This window comes from Peromyscus eremicus, chromosome 8b (assembly GCF_949786415.1).
Source record: "Peromyscus eremicus chromosome 8b, PerEre_H2_v1, whole genome shotgun sequence".
NCBI classification, from domain to species: domain Eukaryota; kingdom Metazoa; phylum Chordata; class Mammalia; order Rodentia; family Cricetidae; genus Peromyscus; species Peromyscus eremicus.
Window position 1 is genome coordinate 34,445,241 of NC_081424.1, and position 14,067 is coordinate 34,459,307.

The 14,067-nt window shown below is 42.6% G+C and overlaps 1 long non-coding RNA gene across 1 annotated transcript; it reads right to left on the bottom strand.

Moving 5' to 3' along the window:
* Positions 1 to 200: 200 nt before the first annotated feature.
* LOC131918529 (uncharacterized) lies at positions 201 to 9,180 on the bottom strand. Its single transcript, XR_009381009.1, has 3 exons — positions 9,115 to 9,180; positions 7,825 to 7,930; positions 201 to 512 (listed from the first exon to the last, which is right to left on the bottom strand). It is a non-coding gene; the product is annotated as an uncharacterized LOC131918529 (long non-coding RNA).
* Positions 9,181 to 14,067: the final 4,887 nt, after the last annotated feature.

Sequence of the window (14,067 nt, forward strand, 5' to 3'; positions counted from 1 at the left end):
AATGCACCATTTCCATTAACAATATTCTCATTGGTGTTTGGGAGCTCAGAGTGCTATTCTTTGATTTTGGTTTTGGTTTAACACAATTTCACTGAAATGTTGGAGCAATTATCAAACAGCTGTATCCCCTGAATCCTAAACTAATGTAAACCATTTGAAATTTTATTGAATATCATGAATTGTTGGTATTAAAAATCTCCTTCATTGAACAAGTATTTATTGAATGTCTACTGTATTTCACACTGTTCTGGTATCGGAGAAGTAAGTGGGAAAAAAATGATACAAATTTTGTAACTTATTTTCTAAAAAGACAGCAACAAGGCAGAGCCCAAAACACATTAAAACAAAAAAAGCTCAGGATAAGTGAGTCAAATATGTAAAGACACTGGAGCAAATGTCAGCTGAGTCAGGTGACAGGTTAACACCTTCACGATGTCGTGTGGCTGGCAGGAATCCCCCACAGTGACGGTTAACAAACTTCTGTGCGATGCTTTCCAAAATCCAATTCAAGCCTAGGAAGTGACAAAAGACAAAAATATAAATTGGGGACTGTGCTATGAAATAATAGTCTTCAAAATTGTCAGTCATGAAAAGCAAGGAAGGGCTGAGGAACTGTCTGAGCGTAGACGACTTAGGAAGCATTATGACGAAACTATGCAATGTGGTAGTGTGCCCACGAGTCTGGAACCGAAAGGACGTTGCAGCAAAATCTAGCCATATCCAAATAAAGCCGGAGGTTTCATTCATGTACAGTGATCTGATGCTTGAGTGGAAAGGTGACTCTTTCCAGGGGTACAGCAGCCGTTCTTAGTTACAGAAAGGAAACGTGGCCTTGACACACCCCTCCTGAACCCACCCCACTTTCTCCAATTCCCTGAACTAGCAGTGAGAGTAATAGCAAAGAGTGAGGCCTGGAGATGTCTGAGGCTAGAGAAGTGTGAACTGTTCACCTCAGAGAGTGGGAGGGTGTCAGGAATTTACAGCGAGGCCAGCCGGGGTGGTTTTCTTCGGCGGGCCCCATTCGGGCCTGTGGGTTAAGACATCAGGCAGGTAGAGAGCTGAATACGGAGGGCTGTGTCCTAACCACAATAAATCCATTTTTAAAAACCGGTTTGAATCTCCTTTGATTCAACAGTCATGGTAGAGCATTCACAGTAGTAATTATAGGACTCTTAGTATATGTACAATGCCGTACTAAGCTCTCCACTCTCATTTCATCCACAACACCTACAGCAGGGATTGCATGACATTACTATCACCATTTTATACATTAAGAAACTGAAGCTAAGGTTAAGTGTCATTGCACAAACTTGTACACCTAATATCGGAAACATCTGAGAGTTGCATCCATCATCTTCAGTCAGCATATGGTCTAGGGGAAGACTAGCTGGTTAGAATTTGGGCAAACCGTGCAGCTTAGGGGTGTGCTCAGCAGTCCTAGATAGGCGAGGAGTTACTTTTATTAAGACTACCTGAAAAATCAACATTTGTAATCAAATTGGTAGTGTCAATAATTCAGTGATAATGTATATTTATATTTATGCATTATATAATTATATTTCCCATAAATCCAATGTATGTGAACATCAATCATTTGTACTCTGGTTTAAATGACTGATACTCCATGCCAGGAGAACCCTGTGACTTGGGAATAGCCCAAAGCGACCATTATAACTTCCCATCCACCCTGACTTCATGAACATTCCCTTTTCAAGGATAATTGGAAAACAAGTTCTTGGACTTTGAGTGTATAACTTTGGGTGTTAGAGTGCATGGTGAGAAACCTAAGCGAAAGGGGTGTTCTTCTTATGCCAGAGTTTCTGAAATATCCGAAACAGAAACAACTGGAAGGTCTTTTCTAGGCAAGTGTCCCACCACTGAGCTGTTCCCAACCTCGCCTCTTTGGAGGTTCTTGTTTTGCTTTGTTTTCTTGAATTCTTTGAGAATTTCAAGCATTATAAACCTTATCCTATTATTTCATGGTTTTAAGAGCATCTTCTGGGAGGAAATCCAGAAATTGATTCTGAGATGCTCCTCTTGGGAAAAGAAAGAAATGACTACCAACTTCTGCTCAAGTGAGTCAACAGGAATCTTTATGTTCCGTGTTGACCTACTATGTGCCAGGTTTGGCTAGCCACTCTGCAAATATGATCTCATTTCGTTTTCGCTTCAACCCTGTGAAGTGGCTTTGGGGGGGCTTGAGCATATTGCCCAAAGGTGCACTCTCCGAAGATGCTGGGGAGCTGGGGTCCCAACCCACCTCCCAAGGAGTAAAGACCTTGATTAATTAGCAAGGAAGAACTGCTTCAATCATCTCTCCCCCTCTCCATACCGTGTGTGTGTGTGTGTGTGTGTGTGTGTGTGTGTGTGTGTGTGTGTTTCTGTCTGTGTTTGTGTCTGTGTGTGTCCCTGTGTGTATGTGTGTTTCTGTGTGTGTCTGTGTGTCTATACATCTCTGTATGTTTCAAGCCAAATTCCCTTTTACAAATGACCCAACTTTTCAACCCAATAATATTTCAAGCTTGTTTTATTCGTTTTCCTCTCTAAATCAGAAAATAAAGGTTGACTGTCAGTAAGCATTCTCCTAGGCATATTGTGGGTTATAAGTGAGGCCAAGAACAATAATGCTGGGTTTTTCCTACACTTGGTGGACCATCTTCTCAAACAGGTACGGCAGCCCAGCATGCTGCCAGGGCATGAAAAATTGCCAGGTGAGGCTAGTCATTCTTTAAAGATAAAGCTTAACCCCCCCCCCCCCAACAGCAGAGATACTAAGAAATATACCTGAGTTGCTGGGGGTTGCACTATCCATATGATCAATGAATTCCACAAGTCTAGTTCTCTAGCCCGTTCTTGACGTCACCGCTTATCCTAGATGCTTCATAGACGTTCTTAGCAGCTGACTCTCATTGGAGGGAAGTGTCTTCAGATGGACATGAATACTCTAGCTAGGATACCACATCCAGGCACCACCCACAAGTGAGAATTCCTGCTGTCCTTGGAAAAGGAAAGGAAGGCCATGGTGCCCCGAGGATAGTGAAATATATTTTAGAGGACAAAGATAACCCTCTGAAGTTCCTTTCTTCAGTTCAAAGCTGCTTTCCCAGAGCAGGCTTTTTACAAGCCCCGGGAGAGCTCACTGGTTTATCTTGGGCCACTCACTGGTCAAGGAGTTCTGGCAACATTTGGGTTCTTGACCCGTTTCTGTCAAGCCTGAAGGCACTGTGCAGGGTGCCAAGAACATGCGTTCTCCTCAGTGGGCAAATCACATCTCTTAACATAACAAGATTAACCAGAAGGGCAGGTGAGGTCACCTGTGCCTTTGTGCCAACCTGGCAGCCTAGGCCGAGGCTCCCATATTAGCGTTCCCTCTCTGGCAACGGTCCCGCTGCCATGTCAAACTGGCTGGAGCTGCTTGCCACCTTCAGGATTTTTCAGCCCTAAACGCTGAAGTTCTCGGTGAGTCAATTCAGAAGTCAGACTGGAGAGAAAGGCTGTCAGTTCCTCAGCCCTTCTTTGAGGACCAATGAGCTAAAGTCCCATAGTATTTTAACTTTTGGAAGCCGCTAAAGACCAGAACGGCCAGGTTGACCAGAGTGCAGTTTTCTCTGACTGACATTTCAGGATAATAGAAGGAGCCAAGGTAATTTTTCCACACGGTGAAAATCAAGGGTTCCTCATCCTAAGTCCAAAGATCTGTAATTTGTAGACATCATCTTGCATTCAGTTTGAACATTCCTTCCTGCCTTCTAGGCTCTTCTGGCCAACCTGCATTCTAGTTCTTCAGAGAGGAAGCCTTTGCTGACATTCATGCTCTCCCCTCACTCTGAACTTTCTTAGCAAACCCAACTCACTGGGGGAGGCTGCTGGCTAATTTTGTTTACACAGTGGAGTAGCTCTCACTAGGAAGTATCCCAAAGATTCAGGCCGATGGTTCAAGATTCCAACATTTTAGTATTAAGGAATGTCAGCCCTTTAAAGGCATCTTACATCAGAAAAGGCAATAACTAGGGTGAAGAAGCCACTGCTGGATAACACATACCTGCAGTGAATCACTGACATGCAATATTCTACAACTTCACTTGCTTCTCATTGTCCCTGACCTGAGCAGCAGAAAGGAGCACAGAAGGACAAAATGAATTCCATAAATATGGTGAAGTGCCTGGCACATGGACCCGATCCAATGACAGCCTTACTGATTAGTGTAAAAAGAAACCATTTCACCTTGGGAGACTCAAAACTCCATCCAGAAGAGGACCGACGAAGGCCACCGAACTTTGACTCTCTACATGTTGTTTCAAGGGGAAAGCACCGGAGCTCTGTGTGGGTGTGCCTAAAGTGGCAGCTTAACGTGTGGGAAAGATCCATGCTGCTGTCGTGAAGAGGGTTTGCTGCCTTGCTCTGCATATGCCAAGAGTCAAAGTCAAGGTCACTTCAAAGCCCTCAGCACAGACTCAGGAGAGAACGATGAACAAGCCATCCCCTCTGACAATGGAAACCCTTCATGAAGCCTGAAGGAATTTTCCAAGAGGAAACTTTTTTTTTTCTCTGCCCAGCTCTAGAGGAGATGATGCCCTGCAAGAGTCCTCAAGTCTCCAATGTTGTGAAGAACTTCATAGAGCCACAGACCTGCCCTTAAGCAATATCCTTGTTTACGTCTTTAGTTTTATGATGTCACTGGAACATTGCTGAAGACCGGCCATCTTATAAAGCCTCAGTGATAGCTCTTCCTATTTCTATGACCTTGAACACAGCCTCTTATTCAGTGAACAATTAACTGCCTAATCACTTGCTTAGCGCTCTCTGTGTTGGACAGTTGGCGTGTAAGTACCTGGATGTTGGCAGCAAACCATGAGGATCTGAGTCCTGACCATATTATTTCACTGGTAATGAACAAGCTGGGCCTCAGTTTCCTCATTTGAAAATCAGGTACTATAATAGTAATAACTTCAAAGAGGGACTACATACAGATGAGCATTATCATCTTCGGGAAATTTGAAAAGTTGATGCTCCAACCCATCTACCTTCTCAAGGAAACACCATGTATCTGAAACATTTCTTGCTGAAAACAAGTAGTCACGAAGACTTTAGGACTAACATGAAATATTTAACTTAAGACTCATCTTTGGTACCTTCAGCAAACAATTTAAAAGCATATAGAAGTGAGTGCTTAGCTCAGAATTTCAAGGCACATCAGGAGCTTCAGAAAGCAGCTCATCTGTCTGCTCCTATGTTCTTCCATTGTTCAGCCCCTTGGGCCACATCATAGTCCCCAACATGGCTCTCTCCATTCAGCTGAGTTTTAGGGTGTCTGAATTTAAAAGCAGACCATCTTCCTCCAGTGTCCTTGCTACTCATTATCTGGGCCATAGTGGACAATGTATTCTCCATGTGTGCTGGTAAGGAGCACACGAGTGACGATTATGTGGGTGCTATTTTTAATCTGTGCATTTCCTCTCAATTTTTCTATTCATCATATCTCAGGAGTAGCTAAAAAAAATGATGTGGCATGAAAAGAAAATCTGCATGTCTTTAGGCTTTACGTTCACAAAGGTGGTTGGAGAGGTGGAGAGTCGGTTGTCCTGACAAAGGTTGATAATGCTCAGCAAGGATATTTCCAGAAGCACTGAACTGGCTAACTCTTTTCTTCCTTCACACCTTCCTTCATTGGGCCTGGCTAACAACGGAATAAAGAGATGCACGAAAAGACAGGCATGTCTTTCAGAGGGAAAGGACGTAGGTCTAACCTTTAAAAAACAAAACAAAATAAAACAGACTTGACTTTGAACATCTCCATTTTGAGCTACAGCCGTGTGACCTGGAATAAGAGACACAGCCTCTCCAGACCAAAGTGCCACTAGTGAAAAGGTCTGTAGGACTGTCACGAGTTCTCCAAATGAGACTAAATCACAAGTGTGACATGGGTAAATACTTGAAAATGGAAGTACTTACCATTCGGAAACGTCAACTCAGTTCGCTCCCTGCAAGTGCTGCTGCAGACTTCCAAGCGCTGAACTGAGGCAAGAGCAAGTTGACAGTCCAGTCGGGCGCCAACCACTGGATCACAGTGGGGAGCTCTGACCGTGAGCAAGTGTCCACACTAGGATGCCCCATACAGTTGACAGTCGGGCGCCAACCACTGGATCACAGTGGGGAGCTCTGACCACGAGCAAGTGTCCACACTAGGATGCCCCATACAGTTGACAGTCGGGCGCCAACCACTGGATCACAGTGGGGAGCTCTGACCGTGAGCAAGTGTCCACACTAGGATGCCCCATACAATTGACAGTCGGGCGCCAACCACTGGATCACAGTGGGAAGCTCTGAACGTGAGCAAGTTCCATGCTAGGATGCTCCATACAGACCTCCACGAAGGATGACTAGCAGCAGAGATCATAATGCCTGAGCAGGCAGTAGCAAATACAGATTGATAAAACTGAATAGTGAATAGAATTCTCATATATGTTAACGCTACCTCTTCAGGAAGAGAGGCAATGGTTTAATCACACTGAGATGCCTTTAAAAAATTGACCTTTAAGGATTAGTGACTTGACTTTTTTATTTTCACTTGCCTTGTTCTCTGCGGTCAGTCTACAAGCTAGTTGAAACTAGTTTTCTAAGAGCCAATAAAATTTCCTATGTCAGCATGGAAAAATTAATTACTCATAATAACTGTTCAGGACATTGTGTATACACTAAATGGAATGACGCATTTTCTTAGTGCAATGTCAAAGTCCTGTTATTATAATAATACAACATCTGGAACACTTGCTTCTATATTATCAGTACAGTTAACATCTGAATATCTTGACTTGGGCAAGAAATAAAGAAGATATAAAAAATCTAGAATAAAGAAATGAATCGGTGTTATATTTAAATGTACAGGCATCCCAAGTGGTAGATGGAATATAATGTCAATGTAGTTGTTCATTTTAAATATACAAACTTAAAACTATTTCCAATGAATATTGAGTACCTATATATAAAATCTATCTCCACATTGGTCTTGTTTAATCAGTCTTGTATGAGAAAAGTATAACATTAACTCTACACACAAAAGAGAAAATTAACTGTATGAGGAACCTTATCTACGAAGCATCTCCCTAGCATGTTGTTAAGCTTAACAAAGAGCTGTCGCTGGTTAATCTGACACATCTGCAATCATCTGACTGCCAGTCCAGAGATTCAGCACGCTGCTCAGTGTAAGCCACGATCATCTGTCTGTCAGTCCAGAGATTCAGCACGCTGCTCAGTGTAAGCCATGTTCTCATCACAACTCCAGACGTGCTCCTTGTGAGGCAGATGCAGGTGTTGACAAGCAGAGTGGAGATAGACACAGTGTGCTCCCTGCTCCTGATGAAGGGCAAATCACGAGCTGGGGTGGAAGGCTAGTCCCAACCAAACACAGCAAGCCAGGAGGGTTGTGGAAAGCAAACACAACCACACGTCTCCAAAATGTACCAAAACCCCTTAAAATACTCAGACATTTTACTCAATAACCTTTTAGTAACAGAAATTTATAATCAGAGTGACTACATCTAAAAAGTCATACATGGAGAAACATTTAACAATTTTTTTTTTATAGTAAGGACAAATTGCAAACAATTTGAACTTCCAACTATAGGGGAATACTAAATAAGTCATGTTACATCTTGGAAAGGAATGGTATATAATATACAATACTTCAGGAAAGTATTTATTAATGAGAAAAATACATGATTTTATTAAGTAATGTGAGAGATATAAAAGCACGTGTTATACAATATCAATTTTGTAACAGCTGGCTATGGATACGATAGAAAAATGATTCTCTGCCTTATTCACCTGAAAGGACAGGTCCCAAGGCAGGTCATTGATCTGGATGAATGTTATGAAGACACCAGTAACGAGCCAGTCATTCAGTGGTTTCTGTTTCCCTTCTCTGTGATACCTGAAAACCAAGATTGAAAAGATTAACTTTGCCAAGCATAGTGACACAGTGGCCCACCTTTACATCTTAGCACTTGGGAAGTGGTTTCTGTGAGTTCAAGACCAGCCTGGTCTACATAATGAATTCCAGGACAGCTGGGGATACATATAGTAAGAACCCAGGTATTTTTTGTTTTTGTTTTTGTTTTTGTTTTTGTTTTTAATGAAAAGAAAACAAGACAGACAGTTTTTATAGATACCAAATGAATTTATCAGTGGCACCTTCTTGGCTCCCAGAGGACACAGATAAGTTGAAGTTGCTAAAATGTTTTCGAAAGGAGAGCCATAAATGAATAGTCCTAATGTACTACTGACATCATCTCATCAAAATTAATTTTATACCATCAGAACAATGTCAACTATTGTGCAGTTAAAATGGAAAATAAACATGCTACTTAAATCTGGAACATTGGTAAGGAACACAAATAAAAAGGAAGGCAGGCTTAAGGAAATGTCCAGAGCTTTCCCTGCTCTTGCCAAAAAGCAGATCTTTCACCTTTCTGTACAAAACTCACGTTCCCACTGACCTCTGGAGCAATAAAAAATGTACTGTACATCACGCGCTGACTCGCTATATATGCTGTGGACTCTGCAAGCGTGGAAGGCCACCTGTTCTTTGTGCAAAGGACACAGACAGTGGAGCAGGGACGTGAAACTAAGAAGAGGAAGAATTAAATAAGGACGCTAACCCAGACAAGGGTTGAGTCAGCGGGGGCAGCCTCAGACAGCACAGCCCTTGTATTGCTTAAGCTCCAGGGTTCACTTGCTCAAAACCAGAGGCCACAGTCAAGTAGGTGGAGGCCAGAGAAAGAGCGTTCCCTGGGTCAAATGATTAACCTCGGCCTTCCAAGTCACCAAGTCTTCTGAGGAGAAAAACTGTCCAGACTGTTTCTATTTCTGCCCTACTGGCAGCCTCAGCAAAAACCTTCAGACTTTTAAACCAGAACGGCCTGAGTGCTGATCAAGCACAGGCATTCGTTTGCTTACCAATTCGTGCGAGCTCTTACCCTTGCTGACCGTATCACCTAATCCACAAAGTGGTGTTAATATCTACTTGGCAGACATTTAGTGGAGTAAAAGAAATAGTTGTCATAAAATGCCTGGCACACAATAGGTGTTTAATAACAGTCAGATCCCTTTACTTACTCCCTTCAGCTCCTTCTCTGGGTACTGCTCTACTCGGTGCTTTAAAACGCTGAGAACGAAGAGAAGGGGGACAAAGGATTATTTTCAGGAGCTCAGATATCGTAAAAACCCTCCCAATAAAATGGCAGGTTACTGAGGTCTAGAGTTTTGCTGTTCATGTCTAGATGCCAGTTAATGGCTTTCTCCCCGCCCGTGTGTGCACCTTTTTACAGGAATTATGCTCTTAGCAGATTGTTTAACTGCAAGTTTCTCTGTGTGTGTGTGTGTGTGTCATGCTGACTTTTGGGTTTGTTTTTATCTATTAGAAGAATTAAGGAAACAAGAATTTAAGAGATTAAAAAATCATAAGCATCTTTCAAGAGATAAGAAGTGAGGCCTGTCTTTAGAACTTTATCATAATTGCCTGAAGAGATGGCTCGATTTCATGCAGCTAATCTGTATGAAATAAGTAGGCCAGAGGAGACTGAAAAGAAGTATGTATTTGCAGTGGGATCTTGTAACAGAATATCTATACTGCAAACTTATTTATCTAACACATACTGGGGAAATTTTATGTGCCAAGACTAGGCTTTAACCATGTGCCAAGATCACATGAGGGTCATGAGTCTCCCTCAAGTCACTAATTGCACATGGTCCTTAGGCAAGAGTTACAAATGTCTATAGTTACATACTAGCTGCATTCTTGTTATTTCTCAGTAAGTGTCACCATTTGGGGCCCATCCGATACCTTACAACACATAGAAGTTTCCAGAATGTAATGTTTCTAGGGTTATGACGATCACGAGCTTGATGATGGTTTAGTCACATTTGCAAACAGTGGGTGCTATGGACCATGAGACAGTCCAACAAATGAAAGCCTGGGGTCCTAGGAAAGCCACTTACAAGAGGAAAGTTTGCTCACCCTGTTTGAAAGATCTATGCTCTCAGTCACTACAGAAGGTGGTTCTGGTTGTCTGTCCCTAATGGAACCTTTACACAATGCACAGCTGCTTTTTCAACAGGTGGTGGCTAAGCAAAGGAAGAGATTCCTCTATAAAAACCTGCCTGTTTCACAAGACAGACTTCTTTACAATGGTCAGAAATAGAACTTGTCCACGTGATAGTCAGGTAATCACAATTATCGACTCTTTAACAAACAGGGACTGTAGGGGACTTACTTTCTCAATTCACTTAGAATGAGAGTCTTTGCTTGCTATTGCTCTGGTTTGGAGGACATGTATTGCCTTCTCTTTCCAAAAATCTTGTTCAAGTGGCATGTTGTAAAATTGTAAAATAGTTTTTAGTACTTACAATTGCTATGATTTGATAAGACGAAAAACAGGATAAATAATGTTTATAGTCTCAGAAATGTATTATTTCTCTGTCTCTGTCTCTCTGTCTCTCTCTGTCTCTCTGTCTCTCTCTCTGTCTCTCTCTGTCTCTGTCTGTCTGTCTGTCTGTCTGTCTCTCTCTCTCTCTCTCTCTCTCTCTCTCTCTCTCTCTCTGTGTGTGTGTGTGTGTGTGTGTGTGTGTGTGTGTGTCTAAGAGAGGAAACTTTCAGGAGTCAGTTCTCTGTCCACTGTGGGTTCCAGAGCTTGAACTCAGGTCACCCTACTTGTAGGCTTGTGTGGCAAGTGCTTCTACCTGCTGAGCTGTTTTTCTTTGTTCCCCCCAAAATATTTCAGATAGAAAAGTAAGAAGTGAAAAGAATATTAAATATACTACTCATGATCAAGTGGCTCATCTCTGTCAGTTCCCAGAGGAAGACTTCTGGGAGTTAATTAGGCCCTGGAGTCAAACATTGTCCAAGTCACCTGACGTCCATTGGAAAAGGAAAACTACAGTCCAAGTTAGAACCTAACTTTCTCCTGACCAGAGAGATGCAAGGTAAGAAATAAGAGGACATTTTCATTAATCCAGCTGGTATTTATACAGTTGCTGGCTACATGCCAGGGACACTCTGAGCCACTCAGCTCTCCAGCCTTATGGAGCCCACATTATGACAGAGGTAAACAAAAGCGCAGCCCCGAGTTGTCTTGGTGCCATAAATGGGGGTTAGAAATCGTACATGACAGAGTACGCATCTTTGGAACCGCCACAAAATAGTCGAGTCTTTTAAGTTACCTAATCAAATTATGAATTCTGTTACCAAGTAAAAAATTACACATTCTCAGTAGACCAAGCATTATCTGAAAGGACCCAGAAAAGACATACTCTAGCCTTAGTAATGGAATACAAGGGAATTCCTTAACATACTAATTTTAAATTGTGGGAAACAATTCCCTAGAGTTTTGAAGGAATGTGCACAGATAGTAAGTGACCTTAATTTGGCATGTGATCAATCTCTAGTTATAAAAGTATGAGAGGATATCCAAGCAATCAGGCAATATGTAAGTAAATGGGAAGTTGAAAATTACTGGGGGAACTGGAATATCCACTGATACGGGGGTTATTGGGTCAGTTATGATATACTTATATGCCCAGTGGAAAGAATAAGCAGGCTCACACTGACTCAGAAAGGTATCTTGATATATAGTTGAGTGAAAATAAAGGAAAAACCAACAAGGCTACAGAGTATTGTCTGCAGGAGTTAACGCTATTTTTGTCTTTGAAAAATAAAGGATAATATTCTCTCTCTCTGTGTGTGTGTGTGTGTGTGTGTGTGTGTGTGTGTGTGTAGTATACAAGCGCTCATGCATGTGTGTATGTGTACACACCCACACACACTTTGAACAGACTTGTATAAACATGGAAATTGGTATGGAAGACTATTTGCCTAACAATATTATTTCGGATGTATAAAATGGGATAAAGATGGGGTGTTACTATTTATGCAGCATGTCTTTTCATGATGGCTAGGCACTGGCTCATTAATTTTATCAAGTAGGAAACTTTAAGAAAGTATTAAGGAGGGCCAGGACTAAAAACATGTCACCAAAGGCACCTCACTGGGATATTAATTGGCATTTATCTATAGAGCTCTTATTGTTTATAGGAATGAGAACATTAAACTTACAAAGGGCCAATAATCCGAGGAGAAAAGCCTAGTCACATAAAAATATAAGAATTATCATGCCAAGACAAAGCTGCTATATGTAAGTACTGAGTCTGGGTATAAGTCTTAAGAGTCAGAACTTAGGTGTCCTATCAGTGAGCTCCATCTCCAGCTCTTGGTGTCTCCAGACAGGGTCTTATGTAGCCTAGCCTGGCCTTAGACTCAGGGTCCTCTTGTCTCAGCACTCTGAGAGCTAAGATCACAGGCTTGTCCAATCACATTCATTTATCCTTTTTAATCAGTGAGACAGAAACGGGGCTGTGAGTACCATTCCATCCTGACACTCATGCCTAATTCTGCCACTTACTTGTGATGTGAATTTGGGTGGTCTGTCAGCAACCATAAGACAACCTCACAGGCCTGGGGCTCTGAGGTTCAGAAAGACAATTTTTAACTACAGGCCATTAGCACTGCATCAGCTGCCATGGAAAGACCCTGCTCCCCTTTCCCCCCATAGACACATACACCTTTGACCCTCCTTCTCTGAGACTGGGAATTTGGAGCTGGTCCTTCATAACTTATTCTTTGAAATTGAGCCCTCCAGGCCATGGTCATCGGGAGACCTCTGAGAACCAAACCAGCCCCAAGGGGCAGCTCAGACTCTTGGTTAAGCACAGGCCCTTTTAGTCAATCGTCAAAACGCAAAGTCAGGCAGCTTCGCTCCTGGGGCTAAGCTGGAAACAGATGCTGTCTCCACTCAAGTGAGCGCTATTGGGAAACATCGGAACAAAACTCAGGATCCCCAGATTCCAAGTCTTAACTTTCGCTCAGTGTCTAGGCTCAGTGCCACAGGCAATTCTCCATAGGTGGCATGCCAGGCCTGCCATCTGAATGCCAACAAGCCCTCTGCAGCGGGGGGAGAAATCGGAGCAAGGAGAACGGGGTGGCGGGGGGAGATAGAAAATAATACATCATGTCAACTCTCAAAAGTGCAGAGAAGAATGCAAGGGAAGGCATCTGCAACAACTTGTGTCGCTGACAGCGTCAGCAGAAAAGATACCAGTTGGCTCTTAGCCAGGGAGTTCCCCGTCCAGCTGCAGGGTGAGTGCTCCAGGTCCAAAGAGCATCCCCGCCTCTAACGCGGACCAGCCCAGTCTCCATCAGAGTGGATTCCAGCGGGTTCCAGGATACAGTTCACGGGCGTTTCATTTCAGAAGAAACGTTAGGGGGAAAAGATAGGGCATCCATTCCTTCTATTTACCCTGCTACATTTTTTATATATTACACTTAAAAATGAAAACAGTAAATTTTGATTCTTATACTGTCTTGTGGGCCAGTATCATGCTATTTTCCCTCTATGGTACTTTTAGTTGACATGGTGCTAGGAAAAGAACACAGACACTGTCCTTTAAGAATTGCCAGATATCCAAATTTGAGACTGCAGTGGAAAAATAAGGCATATCAAATACAAGGCTCATTTTAGGAATGGGTGGGAGTTCTACAGAGCTGTGTGGGAAGTCTGAAGCAGGCTGCCAATCAACGTCTCTTTAAGATTACTTAGCAGGGTAAGGAAGAGAAGAAAACTAAATCACTTAGTGAGTCGAGCAAAGGGGATATACCTACTGGTTTTCCAGAATACGTGGAGGTAGGAGTGTGAGTGGGCAGCCCGCATTTCTGCCTCTCCCACCACCTCCATTATGGCCTCTCCTTCTCTGCTAACAGCCTGCTAATTATCCATCAAGCATGTAAGCTCCAAATTAGACAACCCTGGAATGTTTGACTCCATGCTCCAAGGATCTGTTTAATAGGGAAGTGGCCTTATACAAAAAAGTGGATTTTTTTTTAAATTAAAACAATGCCAGACGTGGTGACGCATGTCTTTAATCCCAGTACTTGGGAGGCAGAAGCAGGTAGATCTCTGAGTTCGAGGCCAGCCTGGTCTACAGAGCAAATTCCAGGACAGCCAGAGCTACCCAGAG